The sequence below is a fragment of the Pinus tabuliformis genome, chromosome 1_2, assembly GCF_031772625.1.
Source record: "Pinus tabuliformis cultivar Carrire ecotype Pingquan chromosome 1_2, CPIR1, whole genome shotgun sequence".
In the NCBI taxonomy this organism is placed as follows: domain Eukaryota; kingdom Viridiplantae; phylum Streptophyta; class Pinopsida; order Pinales; family Pinaceae; genus Pinus; species Pinus tabuliformis.
Genome location: NC_142298.1, coordinates 676,127,342 through 676,153,773, shown reverse-complemented (window position 1 = coordinate 676,153,773; position 26,432 = coordinate 676,127,342). Strand labels below are relative to the sequence as shown.

Below are 26,432 nucleotides of genomic sequence, written 5' to 3'. Positions count from 1 at the left end.
TGAAACGCCAAACTGTGGGCCCCGTTTGGGTAAATTGGTACACAACTTCCCGGGGTCGTAACTTTGGCATACGATCTCCGTTTGATGCATACAATAGCTCGTTCGAAAGATCTATCCGAGCACTACCACTTTGAGAGGCAACATGTGTCCATGGACCCATGTTGCCCCAGATTTCCCAAAAAACATCGTTTAGAGCCTCAAAATGGCTCCAGAAGTTCAGGACCCGAAAAACTGCTAAAAATAGTAAGTTGTACTACAATTAAGGAAACTGAAAATGCTGAGGGAAACAATGGTGGGGGTCTAGGTGGACTTGGCAGGTGGCCACCAATATCCACCTAGATCATTCCTCCCCACTTAGGAAGCAATGGTCCCCATTGCGTTGAGTTCCTCCATGAGATGAGGAAACTTTTGCTGAACTTGTTCCCTGGTGATCCACTTGCCCTGGTGAAGGAGTTGGCCCGCTTTGACAACTCGATACAGTTGGATATTCTGTTGGTGAGTGTTATTGATCTGTGTGTCCATGATCCGATTAGTTGCAGCTTGTTCCATGCAATTTGGATTTAATTCTGTGGGTGTGAGTTGTTCTGCAATGTCGGATGTGTCTAGCAATGGTGGAAAGTATGGCCGAAGGCGGTCCACATTGAACACTGGGTGCAGGCCAAGGAATGGGGGAATTCTAAGCTCAAATGCATTGTCTCCCACAGCCTTAGTAATGGTGTAAGGACCATATCAGAGTGGTCTCAGCTTCGGATAGGCTCCAGTAAGGCGTTCCTTTTGCAAATGCAACCAGACTTTGTCGCCCACCTGAAACTTGTGTGGCACCCGATGTTGATCATGTCGCTGCTTGTACTTGGCATTTGATTTCTCCAGAATGTCATGGACCTGTTGGCGAATATATTGGATGCGCTCAATGAAGCTGGTGGCCTTATCTATTTCGGACTGGACATGAGCTGAATTTATGTGAGTAGCTGCAAGTGGCATGGCCACATCAATGGGGCATAGTGGCTGGAATCCCAAACCCACCCGAAAAGGGCTATGGCCAGTGGAGCTTTGAAGAGCTCAGTTGTAGCTGTGCTGAACATAGGGGAGGCTCTCGTCCCATGTGCGTGGATGCTTTGAGTTATACATGCGCAGAATGTGCACAATCATCCTATTGACAACCTCTGTCTGGCCATCCGTTTGAGGATGGAAGTCTGTGGACTTTGTGAGTTTGGTGTCCAGCATTGACCAGAGACTAGACCAAAATGTGCTGAGGAACCGACTGTCCCAATCTGAGATGATAGACTGTGGGATCCCAAAGTGCACCCACACTCGTTCAAAGAAGAGTTTAGCAGTGGCTTCTGCTATGATATTCTTCTTGCAGGCCGCCATAATGGCCATCTTCGAGAACCTGTTGACGACCAAAAAAACACAGTCATTTCCATGCTTAGTGGAAGGAAGGCCTGACATATAATCCATGGAGATGGATTCCCAGGGTCAACTAGGGGTAGGCAATGGGGTATAGAGGCCATGCTTCTTGATGGTCAGTTTGGCAATGGCACAGGTAGTACATGATCTGATGTACTTCCCAACATCCTGTCGAAGATTCGGCCAATAGAAATAATTTTGCAGTACTGCCACTGTTTTCTCGACCCCGAAATGCCTAGCAGCCTGACTGTAGTGTGCTTCCCAAATCATCTTGGCACGCTCTCTTGAAGGAACATAAAGGTGACCTAGGTGGCATAACAGGGCATCCTGGAGGTGAAAATCTGGAACATGCCAACCCTCCAAGAGTGTTTGGTATGTGTGGCGAAATTCTGGGTCGCTTTTGTAGAGAAGTGGCCAATCAGAAGTCTCGTGCCCACAAGAGTTGAGCACAGTGGTTAACGCCATGATCGGTGGTCGACTGAGGTAATCTGCAACATTATTGGTGCTGCCCTTCTTATACTTGATATTCAAGTGGAACTGTTGCAGGTATGTAGACCACTTCTGATGGCGATCATTCTGCAATTTCCCTTGGGTTTGTATGAACTGCAGGGGTCGGTGGTCTGTGTGGATGACCGTTTCCTTCCCCAAAATGTAATGCTTCCATTGTCGGCAGGCCTGCACAATGGAATACATCTCTTTATCATAAGTGGGGTACTTCCAGACTGTGTCTAAAAGTGTTTCACTGTGATATGCCACTGGATGTCCATGTTGAGTAAGGACTGCCCCAATAGCATAGTCAGAGGCATCTGTCTCGACCTCAAATGGTTGCTATAAATCTGGTAACGTGAGCACTGGTGTCATGCAGAGGCGATCCTTCAACTCTATGAATGCCTTTTGTTGAGATTTAGACCAAAATAATTTTTCTTTCGCTCCTCCCTTGGTGACTTGACTCAAGGGCCAAGTAATATGAGAAAACCCCAACAAGAACCTGCAGTAGAAGTTGGCAAGACCTAGAAAGCTGCGGAGCTCTTTTAGAGTGGTTGGAGATGGCCAATCCTGAATGACTTGGATCTTGGCTAGATCCACATGCACCCCCTGTTCATCAATGATGTATCCCAGATATTGAACCTAGGTCATGCCAAAAGTGCATTTCTCCAAATTGGCACATAACTTGTGTTGCTGCAGTGTTTGGAGAACCTGTCGGATGTGGTGGAGGTGCTCTTCCCAACTCTGGCTGAAGATCAGAATGTCATCCAAATATACTACTACAAATGAGTTGGTGAATGACCGCAAGATATAATCCATTAGCCTCATGAAGGTTGCAGGAGCATTCGTCAATCCGAAAGGCATAACCAACCATTCGAAAAGGCCCTCCTTGGATTTGAAGGCAGTCTTCCAGACATCAGAGGGTTCGATTTACCTGGTGATATCCTGACTTCATATCGATCTTGCTGAAATATTTCGCCCCCTTTAGTTGGTCTAGGAGGTCATCAATCCGCAGGATCGGGTACCTATTACGGACAGTGATCTTGTTCAGCGCCCGATAGTCAATACAGAGTCTCCACGTCCCATCCTTCTTCTGTACCAACACGATCGAGCTCCCACAAGGCGATGAACTCGGACGGATGTGACCTTTCCGCAGGAGCTCCTAAATCTGCCTCTTGATTTCATTGTTCTCTAGAATGGAGCACCGATAAATTGGTCCATTGGGTAGCGGCGCACCTGGGGTTATATTGATGGAGTGCTTGACCTGACAGTGAAGAGGAACCCCTGCGGGGGAGGTGAAGATGTCCTTGTACTCCTCCACGACCTTGTCCATCTGTAGTTGTCGTGCAGAGGGGCCCAGTCTGGAGGCCGCGGCCACCGTCTTCTTCTTTCCTTGAGGGCGTATCATCAAGAAAACAAATTTCCCGGTTTTGGAAATGAGCTTACTGCATTGTTTTGCAGTAATCAAAGAGATGGCGGTAGGTGGTGCTACCTCTAGTATCATGTACAACTTATTTCCCAATGTAATAATAACAGCACGGGGCCTTGATTCATACACAGCATGTCGCTTCCACAAGTATGGCTGCCCTAATAATACATCACAAACTTCATGGGGAGCAATGTCACACAATACCTCATCCGTGAAGGGCTTGATGTTGTATGGAAGGCGACACTGCTGGCTCACGCGAAGATCTCGTCCTTGATGAAGCCACCTGATGGTGTACGGTTGTGGATGTGCTGTGGTCAGTAAGCCCAACCACTTCATGACCTCTACTGAAATGAGGTTCTTTTGGCTCCCGCTAGCAACAATGAACTGTAGTGGGGAGCCCTTTACCCACATCTGGGAGTGGAAGAGACGCTTCTCCTCCTCTGGATCTTCGGGTTCATTTTTCTGGATTTTGGCGGTAGCAACAGTGGCGTTGGGATTCACATCAATGATCTGCTTTCCTTTGTCATTCCCCTTGTCGGGTTCTGACTCAGAGTCGGAACATGAATCTGATTATGAAACCTTTAGCTCAGCCACCAGTGACTGCTTGGCCCGAAACTCACTTGTGTTGTGAGTGGAGCTCTTATGGAACTCACACCATTTTACCATGTCCTTTTTCGGCTTCGCGGTGCTGTCCTTTGCTTGCAGCTTCGGCGGGTTGTCTTGGGCTGCCCCGCCTTGGCTTTGTCCTTTGGTCTGTGGTTTAGGGGCACCTTTCCCCTACTTTGGATTTGCAGATCCAAAGTCTCGCTTCTTTTGTTTAAACTTCTGCTCGACCTTAACAACATATCGATATGCTGTGCTGAGCGAGGAGATGTTCAGGAATTGTATTTCTTCCTGGATGTACTTGTGCAGGCAGCCACTGTATTTGAGTATCAAATGCTGCTCTGAATCCTTGATACCCAACTTTGTGTGAAGGGTATGGAAAAGATTGGTGAACTCTGGCACGTCTTGGTCCCTTCCCTGTCGCAGCGTGGTCCACTTTATGTATTCATCCTCATAGCTTCCGACAGGGTAGTACTGCTCCTTGATGGCATCCCGGAATGAATTCCAAGTGGGTGCGGCTAAAAATAGTGAGCCAGTACTTTCATCCTTCTACTCGCAGTAGGTTTCCCACCAGTCCTTGACGTGGGGAGCTGCTTTGAGAAGAGCGAAAACAATCTTTTCCCGACTCGAAAATTCATGAACAGAAAAATAACCCTCTAGTAGATTTAACCATTTATCTACGGCATCTGCGTCTATCTGAACCTCGAATATGGGGATTTAAAAATTAACTTGTACCTTAAAGGGTGTGGCATTTCCAGAGTAGCTGCTGGAAGTCGATGCATCGCTTCTAGGTAGCCGCTGAAGGATCTGGGCAAAGCTGTCCATCATCGCGTTCCGTTGTCACTCGAGGGCTTCTTTGAGCAAGATTTTGATAGGATCTCCTGCCCCCTCGTCTTTCTTCTCATCCGCCATGGGAGGCCGTCGTGATTTGCGAGGCTGGTCTTGCAAAGGTTCGACCAGTTCAAGCCCTAACTCCTTATATCCCGACCTTGTTGGGGACATGCAAAGAAAAACAGAGAAAAAGTAGACCGCTTTGATACCACTGATCCAGACATAAACAAGAACGCAACAAATTACAGAGATAACCATAAACACAGATATGCAGCGGAAATAATACTTCATTTCATTAATGTAAAATACTGAAATATGCTTACAAACAGTAATGGAAATAAACTAGCTAGGGCGATGGTAGCTGATATCTGAGAAGAGATGTGGTGGCTACATGCCTCTGAACTGTGTTACAATGAGGCTCGAAGGCCTATTTATTGTTGAGAAATAATGGAAAACCCTTAACATTCCAAAACCTAACCCTAGAAGACAAAACGCCAAACTGTGGGCATCGTTTGGGTAAATTGGTACACCAACTTCCCGGGGTCGTAACTTTGGCATACGATCTCTGTTTGACGCATACAATAGCTCGTTAGAAAGATCTATCCGAGCACTACCACTTTGGGAGGCAACATGGGTCCAAGGACCCATGTTGTCCCATATTTCCCAAAAAATGTCGTTTAGGGCCTCAAAATGGCTCTGGAAGTTCAGGACCCGAAAAACTGCTAAAAATAGTAAGTTGTACTACAATTAAGGAAACTGAAAATGCTGAGAGAAAGAATGGTGGGGGTCCAGGTGGACTTGGCAGGTGGCCACCAATATCCACTTGGATCAAGAGTTTTCCTGGAGAGCATTCTATTATTATATTAGATAAATACAGACTATTGTTGATTAATTCAATTAGATTATTTGTTGTTGATCTGCATCTTGATGTAGCTTTCTCAGCTTTCATTAAGTGAGACTCCCATTTGGAAAATATAATTTCTTTATGTGACTCTTGTATCTTTAGCATATTCGCAACTTTCCCTTCATTTGAATCTTGCCAAGATAGACAATTAGTTAATCTTTCATTTGCCTTCTCTAACTCAAGCCTTGCATCCACTGATTTTTCGATCATAGCTGTTGAGATATCACATAAAGGAACGACCAATTTTATATTATGACACAAAAGGTCCAATTGTCGGGATAAATCTTTGGTCATCTCCAGGGCTTCAGTTCTAAATTCATCTACCTGGGGATATCCTTTGAATCATTCTATTTGATATTTCATTTGGGTGATCTGCTCCTCTTTTGATTTCTTCACGTGCTCATTCAATAGTTGTAGTTTGCTCAATGCTTGAGACAACTCTTACTGCTTATGGATGGCTTGTTCATCAATTCACTTCTTTTCATTAATTAATTTCTCATTCCATTGTTCATTAAGTTGTCTTTGTTCTGCGAGCTGCTGTTCAAGCTGCTCTATTTTTTGTTGTCATTCTACTGATTGTGCCTCTAGCTAAATGATCTCCTGGTCTTTTTCCTTCAACAAATGACTAACCTCTGAAGCCTTATCTATTGTTGTCATTGTATATGCTCCAGCATACTAAGAAAGTTTGGTTAAATCTTTGGAGGGATTTATTTCCTCCCTCCATACCACATTCATCATTTCCATCTGAGGAGTCAAAAGAGGAGAGTGATCAATTTTCCTCTTCTTCCTCTGTCTTTTGACTACAACCCTATGCTTAGGGTTGTAGAAGACATCCAGTGGTGGTATTTCTTCTATATGTAAAACAATCTCATCAGTGGGATTTTCAGGGATGATCTCTATGTCTTTATGAAGCTTGGGTGGGCCGCTTGTTTCTACAATTAGAATTGTGTTGACTACTGATTTATGTGCTGTAGACACCTCTAGTGTAGTGAACCCTTGGGTGTTCTCTGGATTACTGATGATAGAATCAAATTTTTCCCATTCCATGATTAACTTAGGGTCAACATTAATGTGTGTATCAAGGGGTTCACTAATTGTTACCTGCTTTTTCTCCTGTTTTGATATCTTCTTCTTCTCAGGAACCTTTTCAATTTCGGGAGCATTCTTAGTAATTTTCTCCTCAACGTAGCCTTGAGGTCATACCATAGATGTCATTTTTAATAAATCTAGGGGTAGGGTTTCCAATCTCTGGGCCCTGAGCCTATTGAATTTTTCTAATCCTTGTGTTCCCAATTTAGTCTTAGCCATTTCTTTTACTTGGGAAAATATTTCTGCTAAAGGAAACAAGTCGCCAAAGCTATCCTCATCGTGATCAAATCTAGCGATTTTACCCTGAGAGGTAACATTGTAGGCAACCTTTCTAGGGTCATACTGCCTTTTTGGAATAGTTGCAAGTTTTAACAACTTGATTTTCTCGGCCTATTTCTCTGCATGTTTAAAATCATGCAGGGTAAAGGCACCACACCGAAGGGGAAATGTAGGCCACATGTGTTTCTTATAATCCCTAAGGATCTTTGACATCCCTGCAATTGTTATATGATATGCTAATTCCCAGGCCAATAGTTTATTGAGGATGTACAGGGGAAGAACATGATGATCAATAAGACTTACGAAAAGCCTTATATAGGTGAATTTCTCTTCTCCAAACCAACTGCAAATTGTTGTTAATTCGACCATTGCCTCCTTGGATAACCTAGGAGCAGGCTTATTGAACATGGCATAATGTGTAGGAAGAATAAAACCATGACAAATTCTATATAGGTGGTTCTTATAATGGTCTTTCCATAGCTCCTTGTGATAGATGTGAACGGGATTGGGATCCTGGGGAGTCCATTTCCATCCAAGAATGGGGTATTCAGAACTAAAACAAATGGTGTCCATAATATAGGCACTGATGTAAAAGGGAGGTATCACCCGGGTAGTCACGGACCTCTTTCTTCTATATTCAAGTATCTCGGTGGCCATTTTATTAGACATAATGTTTTCCCAGTGCATGTTATAGCCATTAATTCTAGCCTCCATTAAAGGAACCATATCTATAGAGAACTTAGTAGAATTATGGACTCCAAAGAGTCTGCACATCATTGCACCAGCATAACAATAAGGAGAGGCTACTGAATCTACAAAGTACATACCCGATGTCTCGTGCTTTTGTTTTGTTGGAAAATGTCTCCATTGCCTGATAGGGTCTGATTCAATGTCATTTTCCTTGGCAAAAGCTTCTAAGAATGCTTTATTATACTACTTCTCTGGTTGGGGTAAATGGTACTGTTAGACTCTGTCTTGTATGTCAAATGTGAGATTGATTCTTCTTCAAAACCCTGTTTTGAAGAAGAAATCATTAAATGTGTTTTTTTTAGAATATGTATCAAATTCTCCATCTCTTCAAAAGGCAGCAGCTTCCTCAGATCCTATCTCTGCAAAAGCATAAACAAAAAAAAAAACATCATCAGCAATCAGAGGCAAAGCAAGTTACAAGCTATTTGGAGAGGTCTCACTGGAAATCCCAAACAAAATTCATTGTCACAGCTGTTGAATCAAATGATTGTGTTAGCGCTGGGAATGCCCTGCATCTTATTGATTAACAAAATGTGATCCGAGGTGATTTTGTGCCTGTTAGTGGTGACTCTGTGAGTAATATGTCTTTGAGGCAAGTTCTGCAAGAACACAAGGAGAAGAGAGGCATTATCAATTTTTGACAGTCGTGGAAATCCCACTGTCGAGGTCGATATTTATCTTTCTGATGGTTATCTTTCCAGAGTTGTTGTTCCAAGTAGTGCTTCCACTGGTGTGCATGAAGCACTAGAGCTTTGTGGTGGAGGGAAGAACTACATGGGAAAGGGTGTTTCAAAGGCGGTTGAAAATGTAAATAAAATTATCGGACCAGCTCTTATTGGCAAGGATCCAGTAGATCAGACTAGAATCGATAACTTCATGGTACAGGAGCTTGATGGAACTCAAAATCAATGGGGCTGGTGCAAACAAAAGCTTGGAGCAAATGCTATATTAGCTGTATCTCTTGCTGTTTGTAAAGCAAGGGCTTATGTTAAGAAGATACCTCTTTCTCAGCATATTGCAAACATTGCTGGTAACAAAACTTTGGTGATGCCAGTACCTGCTTTTAATGTCATTAACGGAGGTTCACATGCAGGAAATAAACTGACAATGCAGGAGTTTATGATTCTACCCGTTGGAGCTTCTTCATTTAGAGAGGCCATGCAGATGGGTTCATTTACCACCATCTGAAGGCTGTAATTAAGAAAAAGTATGGTCAAGATGCAACAAATGTTGGAGACGAAGGAGGCTTTGCTCCAAATATTCAGGAGAATAAAGAAGGCCTCGAGTTATTGAAGATTTCCATTGAGAAAGCAGGCTATACTGGCAAGGTTGTTATTGGCATGGATGTAGCTGCTTCCGAGTTTTACACTGAGAAGGATCATGCAGTTCATTTTACACAGGAATTTGAATCTCTTTATACCAATGGACCTGTAGGTGGCGGTGGCATCAGGTCTTTCACTGCCATTGCAAATAAAGTATGGACTTTGTATGAGCAAGTATCCATTGCGGCTATGGACTGTGGGCATTTGGAAATTGCAAAGGAATACATTCAAATTATTTTGAAGAAGTTTCCAGACAGTACCAGAGTAGGTAGGCTGGAAGGAATGTGGTTTGAGGCTAAAGGATCCTGGACACGAGCAGACAAAGTTTACTCAGGCCTATTGGAAGAGCATCCATTGGAAGAGCATGGAGGGAACTTGCAGACTTATACATTTCTCTTCAAATGTGTAAGCAGACAGCTTTTTGTTTTGAAGAGCTAATACTTGCTCAACCATCAAATCCATTCTTTCACTTATCATATGTTGAGGTGCTTTATACACTTGGCAGTCTTGAAATTTTTAAACCGGCAAAAAAAAATAAAAATATATTATGCTGTGGCTATCGACTTGAGTGGGGGAAGAAATACTTGAGCTCTATATGGTGTGTGCTTGTGTGGAGCGGCCATCAATCAAATAACGAAGGGCCGTGGTAAAGATGAAAAAGAAGGCTCAGAGTTACACTTTCTTGCAGCGACCTCTTTAGTTAAGAATTATAAACAAAGATCTCCCGACAAGGCCCCTTTAGTCATTTCTGCTCTTGAATAGATGAAGGCCTTTTCATCATAGTTGTCATTGACATCAAATGGAAGCCTGCAATTTTTATAATTCATTACTTTTTTGTCTTTGCGGAAGGATAATGTTGTACTTTATCTCATATATTTTCTTCGAGACTCCTCTGCCGCAACAGCTCTCTCCTCGCCCTTTTGAGGATTTACAATCCACATGCTCTATAAAAACTGGGACAAATCAAATCAACTCAATTCAAACACCACCTATAAATACAAAAGCTAATCAGATTCAAGAGATTCCCTCAGGATTTAGTATAAGAAAGGATCGAGATTTCAGTTTCCGAGGGCATTATAAAAGCTTTTCTGTTTCATTCAATATCGATTGTGTATTGAAGAGCATGGCCGAACAAGTCTTGGAAGGGAGTCAGCCAGTGGATCTCGAGAAGCATCCTTCAGGCATCGTTCCCACCCTCCAGAATATAGTGTCCACTATAAACTTGGATTGCAAATTGGACTTGAAAGCCATTTCTCTTCAAGCTCGAAATGCAGAGTACAATCCCAAGCGTTTTGCAGCAGTCATAATGAGAATAAGGGAGCCCAAAACTACATCACTGATATTTGCATCAGGGAAGATGATGAATTAAAGATATCAGTAACATGGCAATCGTTCCAATATGTGGGCATTCGATTCATCTAAAAGAGCATATGTGGCAGTTTGACCCATATTTTAGCAATTTCCGTAGAGTGGCAAAGCGTATCTCCAGAAATTTGAGAGCACTTGCAAAGTGGCGTTCAAAGGTTCGATTGCCTATTTCTGTCTTCACGCTGGAATAATGGAAGGCTTTTCTATCTTTAAGAGCAGATGGAGGATTCTTTTCTATCTTCATGGCTTTAGTTGAAACAGTGTCCCTGTTTTTGGGGTCGATTTGTTTTTCCCCTGGAAGAGTTTATTTAATGTATAAAAAAATCATTTGTAAAAAAAAAGAGAGGAAGGAGAGAGTTCTGAGAGCTGGTGGAGAACAGAGAGCTTCTATTGTACAGTTTTGACAGAGATTTTAATGAAAATACACAGCTCTGGCTTCTGAGATTCCTGTGGTATGATATTTAACATTTGTGTCCTCCTTTGTTTCATGTATAGCCTGTTATGTGTTCATTTCATTTCATGATCGTTTCCATTTGAACAAATGAAGTGTTAAGGTAGAATTCATAATTTATATGCTCTGCCTTTAAGTTTGTTCATATTTAATGTTTTCTTCTGTTTGACAAGGATTCATCTTCTATGCCCTTGTCAGCTCCTCAGCAGTATTGCCATTCCATTTAATCTTAATTTGATGTTGAACTTTCTTGCCTACCTTGCCTCAGGGGAAAATCTGTGTTTTTGATTACATTTCTCTGTTCAAGCTGTTTCTTTGCCCCATGCAGCCCAGAAAAACCCCATCATTTTATTAAAAACCCCTTTTTTATCAGTTTACTAGCCTAAAATTAGTGTTCTTTATTGGTCATCTCAGCCCTTTGAAAACCTTTTGCCAAGATAGACCCGGAGAGAGCCCTCTCCTGTCCTCGTAGGGCTAGCTACGAGGCTAAGTGGTTTGATGTTGCCTTGGATTTTGCCTTCCTCAGCCTGAGGCCAAATTCGAGCGCTAACAGGTACATTTGTCTAAGATCGTCTACTCTAAATGATCCGAACACTTTTCCTTCGGCTGTAGTGAATGTCCTGTCTGTGGTTGCAATGCTCTCAACAATCCATCTGACCACGTCATTATATGGCAAAACCTTGGCACATGCTGCTATTTTGTGTAGGTATGAGCAGGCCAATTATTTCAGTGTATTCTATTATTTGCTTGTAGAATATGTTGTAGCTTCTTCTTCGAGTTCTTCAGGCTCTTCTGCTTCTAGTAAATTATAGATACTCTCCCATCTTGCTTTTGCTAAATCGAGGCAAGTCGTATCTGATATCAATCCTTTCTTATTCTGCTCTAGTTCTTTAACTATGACAGGGGCCTTGGCTTTCTTCACCTCCTTTCCCATTTTTTCTGGATTCATGAGCTCAGAGTAGTTCTGCATAGATAATGGAAAACGTAATAGAGAAATATTTTTGTTGAAAGCTAACACATAATGAAAATAGGTAAGGTAATTCACATATGATAAACCAAATGTAATTAAGTATCACCATGAGTGAAATCCACGAAGGATTCACCCTTAACTGTGAAATTAATGACCATCATAACTACCAATCGTAGTAAATAAAAGTAATAATTACCTGTCGCATCAGACATATGCTTGATGATCCTTTCAAACATGTCTTTGGATTTTCCCGATCAGCGATCAACAATAAATTGTGAATTGCAATCAGGGGATTCAGTGGGTCAGGATTAACGTTCGAACTGATAGCTCCGATTGCGATGAAAGAATATAATAAGGCAGAGGGGTGATCAACGTATTGTTTGGTTTATTACCTTTTCATCTATTACTACTTTTATGGTTTCTGCCTGCCAATAAAACCTTTTGGCAGTTCTTGAAACATGTTTCTTACTTTATGATATCGCAATCGAGAAGTTCGAAAGGGCTTCCGCTATGTGTCATGTAATATGCACGATTGTCGATTGTGTTTATACTATTAGATCAGAGGTTTAGAAAAGAGTGTTTAGGATGCATTGTGGCTTAACTTAGCGATATGCGATCTTTGATCACATTATTGCATTGGAGATTTACTTATGATGGCTTTCTAAAAGGATATTTCATATTTTATCAAAAGGTTTTGGATAATAGCTCTATTGCATCGGGCCTTTTGATAAGGGTTTTTATGTGTGATATGATTAATGCCAGGAAAGCGATTTTATTAAATCACTAATTTACTAAGTTTATTAAAAAGGGACCCATTTCTAATTAAAGTTTTTTGTAAATTTTTTTTAAGAAATGGGGGGTTGTTGTACAACACAACAATTGGCAATTCACTGGAAGAAACAGTTATAATGCAATATTCTAACTTTCTTAATTTGAAAACCTTTGAGTATAGAGAAAATCTAAGAATAATTAGATAATCAATAACTCTGAACATAATGAAAAATGTTTCTGCAATTCCTTTGCTATCTTAAAAATAAAAACATTCTAAGTTTATTTAAGCCTTGATTGGTTGATAAAGATAAAACCAGAAGATTTCTCCAACTTAGCTTATATAATGGCTCCATTGTCATAGGTAGAGCATCTACTGTCAGCAAACGTTTATAGTCTCGACAGGGTTACCTTTTAACCATTCAATCATTCATTGTCCCATCCATTTCAGAGTATAATTTCTAAGAGTAAATCCAAAATGATATGTTTCCACATATTTTCTTTTTTTCATTTTCCATCTTCTTTATTTCTTATTTTAAAAGATAAAAAGCCATTGTCTTGGTTTGGTGGTCAGCTGTTGACAATGCCATTCACTAGTTGTAATTGAAATGAACAAGTTGGCTTGTGATGAGACCCCTTGTCTTATAATTATAAGCCATTACCCTATTTTGATATGTAGTATTGGTAATGTCAGTTTAATTAGTTCCCTATGATCATGGTAAGCAGGCTCGTAAAGAGACCTCTTATCTTTTATATCAAACATATTTTAGAATTACACTCTGAAAAATCACAATCTTTGTGGATGGGGTGAATGATTTACTCCTTAAGAGAATATGGATGACAATGTAAGAGTTGTAGATGCTAAGTTTGGATAGGCCTTTGCTTTTTATAGATAACCTCATTCGGGCTTTAACAACTTGGAATGATTTACAGTATTTTCAAGGTTTGAAAAGATCTTACAAAAATAAAAGAGGTTTTCAGAGTTTAATTCTATCTAATTCCCTAGCACTTCCTTCTTTTCCTTTAAGGCTTCCATTTATCAAAAGTAAATATTAACACTATTTTCTTTAAGCAACCTTCAAAATAGTAAAGGCCAATAGAAGGCTATTTACAACCTTATTTTCTAGCAAACAAACAAAACTGCAAATTCACACAAATACGACTGCAAATTGAATATTTACAAATAAGAAGGGGTTACCTCCTTAAGTAAAGAATTTCTTCAAGATAAGCCCATTGACAGGAAGAGAATCTCTCTTTCCTGATAGATCTTGCAATATGAATGTTGATGGGCCTATCTTCTCGATGATTTGAAATGGTCCTAGCCACATTTTCTAAAATTTAGTGTGTTTACCTTTATCTTCATGAGCTTTGTCCCATTTCAAAACAAGATCACCAATCTGTAAAAATTTTGGGCCTGCGGAAGTTGTATCGAAAGAGGACTTAATAATCTATTTATGCTTTGCATGTGTAATTCTAGCCTTTTCTCTTTCTTCTTCTAATTTAAGGATTTGATTATATCTCAATTGAATAGAAGATGAGGGATTTTCTTCAATAAACTGCACTAAGGCTAGAGATGGGGGTGCTAAGTTTGTTGGTATGACAACTTCTTTTCCATACACTAAATTGAATGGAGAAGTGCCTATTGAGGCCTTCTACGTTATGCGATCTGCCCATAATGAAAATACTAAATACTTGTGCCAATTCTTTTGATTTTGATCAATAGTTCTCTTAATGATTTTGATGAGATTTTTATTAGTTGATTCTGCTAAACCATTACCCTAAGGGTAGTAGTTTGCATAGTATTTCAATTTAAACCCTCTTTTAATAGCAAATTCAAGTATGGTATTTCAGAGAAATAAGATGCAGTATAAAAAATGAGAGCATTAGGTACACCAAATGTTGGCTTATATGGGCCTGACCCAGGTTCGGAAGAATTATTTAGCCAAGAAAATCCCGCAGCTACCGGCCCTTTCGGCAACAGCCCGTGAAATGAAAACTGAGGTCTCACCCGAGGTAGCAGGGGAGAGTGCTGGAACCAGGTTTCTACAGCCTTGGGCTGTCTAGATGTGGTTTGCAGGCTTCACGCTCCATTTTGCAGCTTCACGCTGCGCCTTAATTCGAGTGGATCCTGAGTACTTCGCGCAATTTACAGATCTAATCTAGTGAATGAAGTATTTCAACGTAGATCTATTTTTACTAGGGTCTTTAAGCAAACATTTATTACTTTCATTCAGTTCACATATTAAGATTAAACCAGATTCACAAGTATTCAATAAGCATACGTGTGTAGATCAAAACAGTTTCATTAACCATAACAGAACAGAGTTGTGATAGTTCAGAATTAACACAAACTTCAGAATAAACTTATATTTATTTCCACTTATCACCCTTACATCCAGATCTGCCCTGCGTACTCAACTACAGGGGTCCGCGCAAACATCTGCGAACTCTTCCATGCCTCTACACACACAGCTACAGAGCCTCTATCCTCTACCCTAACCCTCGACTCAGACTTACAGATGCTTTCAGAATGCTCTCCTCAATCACCCATTACATCTCCGATTCCAAAATCATACTCAAAAGAGAACTGCCTTTCCCCTCATAGAACTGCGCTCTATTTATACCTATCTATGGTCCACGGGCTGACTTACTTCCTATTATTTTACATTATTTCTTGGGTAGATAACCCTTTGACTCGATCTTTTACATTTCGCGCTCCGCATACTTCAGAGTTTTTACAATAATTTAATCCTAATTTCTAGGCTTTCTGTCCCAAAACCGTACGCGGGAACTCTGCTACCCAACAGCCCCCCTACACAATCATCGTGACTCGTCCTAAGTCACTCGTCGGTGTGGCGAGATGCTCTACCTTGACTTTTCGGTTCACCTTCCTATGAGTGACGCTCATCATCTTACTGCTCGTTGGTTGTCTCCTGCAATGCTTCGTTCGGCTCTAGCATCATTGTTTCTCCCACTTCCTGCAACCGATAATGCTCATTCTACTCTGCTCGGTTAAAACAGAACACGCCCTTATAGGATTTTAGCGTGAGTGGGGAAGCCACATACGGGACCCCTTGGTACCACCGCGGTCACTTCCGACCTTCGTATCTTCTCTTTGCACTATCTGCTGCAGCCTATGTTGCAATTTTGCAAGAACGTTACTGCTATCCATAAGATCCTAATTTTGAAGAGATAGCAGAGCCAACTTATTATCCGCGTATCTACCCTTCGTCGCCGTTTGTCAATCCTTTTTCTTTTTTGTTATAGTTTGTTGGCCAACCCCTGGGCAAGGCAATGACATCCAGACCAATTCTACTTCGTGTCTCCCCTTTTCTGGTACATCCCCTACCGTTGATGCTGCCATCTGTGGGATGCCCGTAGCTGTTAACACCATACTCCTTAGAGAGTCCTTCTTCTTCAACGACCATATCACCACCCTCGGGCGTACTCCTTGTGTAGAGAGAATGAACAACCCCATATCGATACCCAATATATGTTTTCCAGGAGTGTATGTCACCCGGTGGATGCCCCTCGGTGATTTATAAGCCATGCGAATTTCAAATTCACTGATTCCCACCTGTTCTAGCATCTTCATGTAAAATCTGTGGTGGCTCGTGCCATATCTGACTTGTACTTCCATTCTTAATTTCCCACTGCCCACTCCCATTTGCCATAATGTAGACATCGTGTCGTGAATAGTGACAAAAATGGTCACCTTTCTTTGTAGTCACGCAGTGGCGCACTTTTGATCACGCGACCACGAACTTATCGATGATCTAGCTTGATGTGTAGCCTGGTACTCGTGCCTTCCTCCAGACTGCTTTACCGTCCCACACTCTCTTTCAACTAGTTGGAGCAGTGAGACTGTTCCTCAAATGGTTAGTCAGGCGGCCAACCTGCCCATGTAGAGCTTCAGGCGACTGCCATTCACTCAGCCTAGGAAGGGGTCTCCATTAAGTTTAGCCAGCTGAATCGCACCCCCATCGGTAACTTCCTTGACCACATAGGATCCCAACTAATGCATTCGGAGTTGGCCGAGGAATTTTTCAAATTTACTATCGTATAACAGTTCTCCTTGAATGTGTGCACTTTGATATGTGTCATGCCTTGATTTCTCGTGCTGTTTTTCTACTTGCTGATGGAACCCAGCCAAAAACCGTTCCTCTAGCTGCGTGAGCCGTTCCTCCAAAGCCCCATGGTCTGCCATACCTGTGATTTCCATGATCTACAGACTAGGCACAATATATTCCATAGGCATAACAACCTCTTTGCCATAGACTAACCGAAATGGTGTCTGGCCCGTCAACTTCTTGCATGTAGTTCGGTATGCCCATAGCACAACAGGGATGCGCAAGTCCCAGTCATTGCGCTACACGTTACAAACCTTGGCCAATGCAGTCTCCAAGATTTTGTTAAATGCTTCCACGGTCATATTTGCTTGCAGGTGTTATGGCGTACTCTGTTGGTGATAAATATGGAATTCCTCTATGAGCGTGCTAATTGTTTCATTCAGGAAATGCATTCCCCAATCACTCATGAGAATTTTGGGACATCCAAACCTTGTGAGTACATTTTCAAACAAAAACTTTGTAGCTGTCGCAGCCGTGAAGTCCTTAACCGGCTATGCCTCCACCCATTAGGTCAAATATTTGGTTGCGGTGATGATATAACGCATACCTATCTTCCATCGTGGTTCGATGGGTCCCACGAAGTTGATTGCGCACTTCTCGAATGGTTGTAGCATCATCAGTGGCTAGAGTGGCATTTTATCCCTCCACGAGGGTTTTCTCGTCTGTTGACATGCGTCACAGGCCCGATAATGAGCTTTCGAATCACGATGCAAAGTGGGCCACCATAATCCTACACGAAGAATATTTTGGGCTGTGACGTGACCTGCATAATGTCCGCCAGCAACCCCTACATGTGCTTCTGCCAGGATCTATCCTTGCTCAAACTCCAGGACATACCGACACAATATCTCATCGTTGCCCATTTTGTAGAGATGTCCTGCAATCATAGTGAAGTATGCGGCGCGTATCACTAGTTCTTTCTTCTGTTGAACAGAATATCCCTGTGGCCCGGTTCCTGTAGTTAAGAAATGGACGATATCCTAAAAATGGCCATTTACCACATGTATCACATATAGCTGTGTATCCAGGAGTCCATCCTCTAGGTTTGTTGGCTCTTCGTCGGTCTCAATTCAGGATAGGTGATCTGGGCCTGCGTTGAGGTGTCCCGGCTTTACGATGACCTCAAAGTCATATTCCTGAAATAAGAGCAACCATCGACAAATGTGCCCCCCCAACACAGGCTTGTTCACTAGGTATTTTAATGTCGAGTGATTGGTATACATCTTAAAGTGGCCTCTAAGAAACTAGTGGTGGAATTTTTGAAGCACATATACCATTGCTAATGCCTCACACTCAGTGGTGGAGTAATTATTTTCAGATTTTGACAACCGGCGACTTGCAAACGCAATTACATGGTCCAATCCCTTCGCTCCTGGTTGAGTAAGTACCACCCCCAATGCAATAAATGATGCGTCTACATGCACATGAAACTCGACGTCCCATTTCGGAAATACCAATATAGGGGCTGAAGCCATCTTCTCCTTAAGCGTCTTGAAAATGGCGGCCTTTACCGGCTGGAGCACTTCATCTACAGGGTCCATCCATTAATCTTCAAAGAGGAATGTTGCTAAGAACCCTTCATGCAAGATATCCCACTCGCTTGTGTCATGCCGGAGCTCTGCTTCAGTATACCAGTTCCTAGGAATGACATCCAGGGTGTGATAGAATAAGTGCACCCATTCTGGCTAAGGTTCCTCTCCGTAGGCTTTGGTCCATCTGGTAAGGTGCATGTGTGGGTCATCACGTCCCTCGTACTTCTCTATTATGCGTACTTCTGGCTTCCCAAATCTGATCTTCATCATACGCCTGCAGGCACGCCAATCCTCGAAAGTCCCTTCATGTGTTCCCCACCATCGTGCAGGTGTTGCACGCAACGCCCACCTCATTGCATCAAACCGTTGGTGCTCTGGTACTGCGATTTCAAACTTGGTCAGAAATTCATCTATCATTTTTAGCCCATCATATGTCAGTAATTCTCGATCCTGGGCTTTTACGTAGCACAGAGATTTTGTCATCATGTTACAATGCAGTGTGGTTACTCTGCTCGACCTAGTGCGCCACTGCTCGTCTTCCTCATCTGAATCAGAAGTGCAGGATACTTCATAGTCTCGTGGGGTTCTACTATCCTTTGTGGCATTGACCCATTCTCACATTTGTGCAGTCATTCTGTAGCTACAATCTGCATCATCATTTCTTTCGTCATTGCGCACAGGTTCCAAATAGTGTGGTCCTTCAGTCGGATCTAACGAAATGACTACGCGGAGCGACTTTGTTTCAAAACCATTGTCCGCTTATTTAGGTTAATAACCCCATTCATGTTAGTATCCTAGTCTATTCCTAACAATGTCGGATAGGGTGCAATTTCATCCATGAGCTCAATAACTTCAAAGTCCCTCTGAGTACTTGTGCCGTCAAGGTCTACCATAACTCCTTGCAGCCTTCCCATAGGTAACACCTTTTGCTGATTTTCCATCTATAGTTGGATGGGGGACCATTGTAGTGTAAGCTTACCCATGCACTCCTAAGTCTGTTTAGGTAGTACGTTAGCATCTAAGCCTAGATCCAGAATGACCTGATCCATCTCATAATCACCGATCTGCAGAGTTAGTCACATTTTCCTCTCGGTCTGTGATGCATGTCTTCCTAGCTTTCGAACTATGCGAGGCTCACTCCATCCTGTGTATCTATTTATTAGTTCCTGTAAGCCTCTAACAGCCTTGTTGTCGCAAAGCAACTTTATACATGTCTCTAAAAAGGTAGTTATCATTGAGGGGTCCGTGATCGGTTCAGGTTGATCCTTACTACCTGGAGTAGAGACTTTTTCGAAGCTCTCTCGAGCTTCCAGATATGTCTCCTTACCCACCCTTGCATCATACACACTCAAGCCCCTCTTATCCGTTCCTGTATTTGTGCCATTTCTCCGTACCATGTTGATTTTGGGATCTTCCTCGCGGGGTTCGGACCTCATCATTTGCACATTCTGGGTCGTTGTTGGTTGCGCTGCCCTCTTTTCCTGAATCTGCGCTATCAGCGAAGGACATTCTAGCAGCTCATGATCAAATTGCTCACAATAACTGCACAAAATTCTGGTTGGGTTGGTACAATCTCACGCATAGTGTCCTGGTCCTCCACAGTTGTAACAGATTAGTTGCCCATGACCCCTTCCTGGTCTGATTCTGCCCCATCCTCGACCGCGCCCTTGGAACCCACCGTGCGCAATCACTGCAGCTAGATCCTAAATTCACGCCTCCGTCTGCATTCTATAGGTATATTACTGATCCATTAGCATTTGATTGCTATGACAATCCCTTTCTTCGTGGCCCACTGATCTACAAAAGTTGCAAAAGAGCTATTGGGGGGTCTAGTTGTATTTTGGTAATAGATGATAGTTATCAGTGTTGTGATTTCCTCCCACTTGACAGATTGTGCACCAGAGCAAGGTGGTTGTGCTCGGCCCTCAATGGTGTTGGTCCCCCTGTTACCACAAAATTCACCGAGAACGGATAATGATCTTTATCGTGTCCCTGGCTCTTACACCTTACACACCATACTTCCTCTTGGACTTCTGAGTGCGGTGTCTGTTCTTGTTTTAACTTCTACATTTCCAAGCACAAAGTTTGGACCTGCGCTTGAATTTGCTGAACTCCCAACCCTGGGTCTGGTATCGGGGTTTTGTGCAGCCACATTGCTGCCTCCAGTGCTTTAGCTTGGGTTGAGATCTTTTGTTGTAACATAGCCGACTTCAGATATGGCGTTAATGATGCGACAAACTAAGCGCAGTGCTACTCATCTGTTAGTGTCATTTTGGCCTCATGGATAGTGCTTTTCAACCTCTGATACAAATCCCATGGAGTTTCACCCGGCATCATTACAATCTCTTTGAACCCTATGACCAACTATTTTCCTGACTTCAGCCGACTAAATTCCTTTTTTAATTCGGTCTGGATTTTCGTTACCCCCGCCGTTGGGTTACTGCTTGAATACTTCATGTAACATGTCAGTGCTCGATCCTATAGTGCATTGACTAAGGTAGCTTTCCTGATATTATCATCTGCAATTTGCTGCACATTCCATACTGATGTTAGCACAAACCATAATTGCTCCGGGGCTTCGCCTCCTGCTCCCTTGAATACCGACATTTGAATCGCGCTTGCCATAATTACCCTTGATCTATTTCCATCCCTGATCCCTTCGATCCTTCAACATTTTTCTCTCTGCATTCCACACCAAACATCCCTTAGGTAGATCCCAATCCTGGCAATGGAACCATTTGTTGGCTTATATGGGCCTGACCCAGGTTCGGAAGAATTATTTAGCCAAGCAAATCCCGTAGCTACCAGCCCCTTCAGCAATATCCCATGAAGCGCGAACTAAGATCTCAACTGAGGTAGCAAGGGAGGGTGCTGGGACCAGGTTTCCGCACCCTTGGGATGTTTGGATGTGGTTTGGAGGCTTCGCTCTCCGTTCTGCAGCTTCGCGCCGTGCCTTAATTTGCACAGATCTTGAGTACTTCGTGCAATTTACAGATCTAATCTAGTGAATGAAGTATTTCAACAAAGATCTATTTTTACTGGGGTCTTTAAGCAAACATTTATTACTTTAATTCACTTCGCGTATTAAGATCAAACCTGATTCACAAGTATTCAATAAGCATACGTGCATAGATCAAAACAGTTTCATTAACCATAACAAAACAGAGTTGTGATAGTTCAGAATTAACACAGAATTCAGAAGAAACCTATCTTTATTTCCACTTATCACACTTACATCCAAATCTTCCCTGCGCACTCAGCTGCAGGGGTCTGCGCACACAGCTGTGGACTCTTCCAGGCCTCTACGCACACAACTGCAGAGCCTCTATCCTCTACCCAAACCCCTGACTCGAACTTACAGACGCTTTCAGAATTCTCTCCTCAATCACCCATTACATCTCCGATTCCAAAATCATACTCAAAAGAGAACTACCTTTCCCCTCATAGAGCCGCGCTCTATTTATACCTATCTATGGTCCGCGGACTGACTTACTTCCTATTATTTTACATTATTTCTTGGGTAGACAACCCTTTAACTCGACCTTTTACATTTCGCGCTCCGCATACTTGGGAGTTTTTACAATAATTTAATCCTACTTTCTAGGCTTTCTGTCCCAAAACTGTTACACGGGACATCCGCTACCCAAGACCAAACTTGGTAATGATGAATTGATCTATGAAGTCAATAATTTCCTCAGCATTGGCTGCCCTCAAAGGAATTGCCTCTACCCACTTTGTAAAGTAATCCATGGCTGTAAGGATATATCTGTGTTTTTTGGAAGAATGCGGAATAATCTCTTCAATGATATCCAATCCCCATTGTTCAAATGGTTGTTGAATGTTGACCGGTTGTAAGAGAAAAATTGGCTTCCTTTGTCTTCCACTGGCAGTCTGACACATTCTGCATTTTCTTACATATTCATGGGAATCCTTAAACAACGTGGGCCAATAATAACCAGCATGTATAATTTTGTGAGCTGTTGTATCACCTCTAAAATGTCCTCCTATTGGACCATCATGTAATTCCTGCAAGACATTTTGTGCTTCAGGCTTTTCAAGGCATCTTAACAAAACAGAATCATAATTTCTTCTAAACAACACATTATTAATAATCTCGAAGTGTTTTGCTTTCAATATTAAAGCACGTTTATTTTTGTAAGAAAGATTAGAAGGAGCGTACCCATTTTTTAAGTAAAATAGCAAATCCACATATTGAGATTCAGGGTTGATGATACTTATCTCATTGATTTCCTCAATATTATTTGAACCTTCATGTTCCTGAATGTTAGAAGTTCCTACTAACAACCTGCAAAAACCTTAACCTTATGTCCAAATCATATTCTTGTAATGTTGTATCCCAGTTTTCCCTCTTTTCTCCTAACTCCCTTTGGACTAGTAATTGTCTCACTGCTGAAAATGGGACTATTACTTTTGTATGAGTTTTTAAGAGGAAAGGCCTAAAGTGTTTAATAGATTTGAACATAGTGAAAGCTTGTTTTTCTACTTCAGAATAATTAAGCTCAACACCTTGGAGATTTGAACTAAAAAATGATATGGGTGCTTCCATGTTTTGATCATTGATTTGTGTCAACACAGCTGCATAGGAAGTATCGGATGCCAAAGTGTATAAAATAAAATGATTGGAAAAATTTGGAGTGTTTAATGCAGGAGCATTTATGATTTCCTATTTGATTGAATCAAAAGCTTCCTTTTCTTTATGCCCCCATTTGAACACTGAATTTTTCTTGATCATGGTCTATAATGGTAAAACAATCTGTGAAAAATCTAGAACAAACCTTTTTACAAAATTTATTTGACCTAAAAATGATTGCATTGATTTTTTATTGTGTGGAAGTGGAATATCAGAAATCTCCTTGATCCTTTCTAGATCGATATAAATACCATATTTTGAGACAATAAACCCCAAGAGTTTACCTTGGTCAAGAGAAAAAAATGATTTCTTGGGATTCAATGAAATCCCATACCTTTTACAGCGTTCAAAGATTTGTTTCAAATCATGTAAATGATTTTCTCTTTTCTTGGAGAAGACAGTAATGTCATCCAAATAGACAACAACTGACTTATTAATTAAACCTTTGAATGCTATATCCATTGCTCTCTGGAAGGTAGCCCTAGCATTAATCAAACCGAAAGGCATTTTTTGGTAGGCATATGTTCCCCACTTAGTTCTGAAAGTAGTCTTGAGTCTGTCATCTGGATGCACCAATATTTGGTTATATCCAGAAAAACCATCTAAGAAAGACATTAATTCAAAACTAGCTACTGAATGAAGAGTTTGCTCCATTGTTGGTAGTGGGAAGTTATCCTTTTGACTAGCTTTATTAAGATTTCTGAAATCAATGCAAATTCTAATGTCACCATTCTTCTTCCTAACAGGCACTAAGTTAGAAACCCACTTTGAATGTCTAATAGGAAAAATTATCTTAGCCTTTAAGAGTTTTTTTAACTCTGCTTTAATCTGACTTTCTAGGTTTGGATGAATTTTCCTCAATTTTTGCTGTATTGGTTTCTCTTCAGATATCATTGGAATTGTATGTTGTATGATAGAAGTATCATATGTTTTTAAGTCATCATAATTCCAAGCAAAAATATTTTTATATCTATTCAAAAGTCTTATAAAAGAAAGTCTTTCTTCTGAAGTAAGTCCTAATCCCAGATTGATATTTTTTGGTTTGGCCTCAGTGCCAAGATTTATTAATTCGAATCTCAAAGTAGAACTTTGAAGTTTTGAATTAGTAACTTGCTTAAACCTATCCTTGATGTCATATAGATCCTCAAGCTTGACTACTAATTTAGGTATGGAATTTTCCTCAAGTCTTTGCTTCATTTGAAGATCATGATCACTCTCATCAATAATTTGGTCATCATAGGATTTATCAGAAGTTAAGAAATTCAAAATTTCATTGTCATGATTGAATACCCACCAGTTAGTGACATTGTCTGGAACCGATGGTATAAAAATTAATTCAACTGAAAATCTATAAGGGTTGTAATCCTGAGATGGGAGGAGCTTAGAAGCAACATTGGCTATTAAATCAACTGTTGCATTCTAAGATCTAGGAATGGGAGAAATATTAAATGCTAGAAAATGAGATATAAGGTCTTGAACCAAGGACTGATAATGTTTAAGATGACCAAAAAGGAAATGTATAGTATTTATTACTTGCTTAAGAACAATTTCAGAGTCACCAAATACTTTAAGATATTGCACTTTTAGGCCTATTGCTTTGTAAATTCCTTGGATCAACGCCTCATATTCAACAGTATTATTTGTACACTCAAATTCTAGTCTACAGGATAACATAGTTTTTTCTCCCTCAAGACTAACTAAAATACATCCTACTCCTGCACCATCATTGGGTTTTGACCTATCAAAATATAAAGACCAAAATACAGGCTTATCTACAGTTTTATTTACAATTTCCTTAGCAATATTAACACACCTTGATGTATCTAAATGAGAAAAAATTTCTATTTGAGATGTGAAACTATTAACTAAGAAAGGTGATGATTGAGCATTAAAATTACCAAAGAATGATTCAGATGAGTAGTTGCCAAGAATGTTATTGTTGAATGCTATGGGCTGGTTTTCTTGCTCAAATTCTGTTACAGTATGAGTCATATGCTTCTCCCAATCGATCTTAATCTGATTTAGATTTCCTTTATAGGGAAGCCACATATGAGACCAATCGGTAGAAATGTAACCATGGAGTTTCTCAGACCAATCCCTGCTTAGAATTAAGCCATAAAACTTAGGATTGTCAGCAATAAATATATCAATTCTCTGAACTACCCTTGGATCAGCTGATAACCTAATGGTAATTGAATTGATTTCTCCCAATACTTGAACCTTAGTTCTATCCAACTGAACAATATGCACTGCATATTTTTGGGGTTCAATATTCAATTTTGAATAGATTGAAGCTGGCGTTATAGTCGATGAAGCCCCTAAATCTATCAAGCAATTATGCAAGTTTCTATTGTAGATTTCATAGGTTAATAGAAAAGGAGGGGTATGAGAATTAGATCTGTCTCCGATCAACACAACATCAGTAGCTTCTACTCTATTGGATGGTGGCTTACCCGTTCCATTAGCTGCCTTGGATAGTACATCATTTGGAAGAGGAGTAGAAAGTACTAAATTTAATTCTTTGAGTAGCAACTTTTGTTGATGTTTGAGCTTTCTAAGCTCAAAAATAGAGATATTTGCTCTATTCTTCTTCATGTCTTCGATGATGTTGTAATCCATACAGTCAACAACTACTAATGTCTTGGATGATGAAGGTGGATTGGAAGATGATGGCTGATTTTGAGTAGGAAATATTGTAGATTTCTTTGTGGGAACCTTATCTTTGGTAGTACGACCCATATTTTTCTTCTTTTAAGTTGGTTGAATAGGCTCTGCTGCTCCTTTACTCCTAGTACTTACTGCGAAAGCTTCCTGTTCATTTTCGGTATCTGAATTAGGCAAAATAAAATCCCACATACCATGACATTCTACAACCTCTTCTTCCTTAGTTTCATCTGATGATAAGATTATATCTTCCTCTTCATCATTATCTAGATCTGATTCTGCATTAGATATAGCATTAGGTGGTTTTGATTCAGGTCTTTTGAAGTTTCTAAATGGCTTCTTAGTGGAGGTCTCGGCTACTTGTTTTTTAATTTCTACCATCTCATTTGACATAGTCTTTAAAAACTTTTGTAGACCTTCCATATCATATGGATATTTAGCCACTTTCTTCTTTGAATCATCTTTAAAAGTAACTTTTTTGGACTTTCGTTCTTCAAGGGTAGTTTTCTTTTCTAAGGCAATGATACGTTTTTCCACAACAATTGCTTCCTTCATATTCTCTGCTAAAGTGGGCTTTGCAGCTCTGTCAACAAAGATTTCTATATTTGAAGGTAAGGCAGATATATACCATTCACTTTGAACCTCTTCACTAGGTTTAGATGCAGTAGGAATCTTATTTAAGAGCTTATTAAATCGCGAGTTGAAATCTTTGACTGGTTCTCTTGATTCAGTTTTGAGATTTGAGAGATCGTTGATTAATGTCGTTGTAGACCTATCATCACCGAATTTAGTCAAGAA

At 40.9% G+C, this 26,432-nt stretch overlaps 1 pseudogene; it reads left to right on the top strand.

Moving 5' to 3' along the window:
• Positions 1-9,862, top strand: part of LOC149207491 (uncharacterized) — a 67,883-nt pseudogene extending 58,021 nt beyond the window's left edge.
• Positions 9,863-26,432: the final 16,570 nt, after the last annotated feature.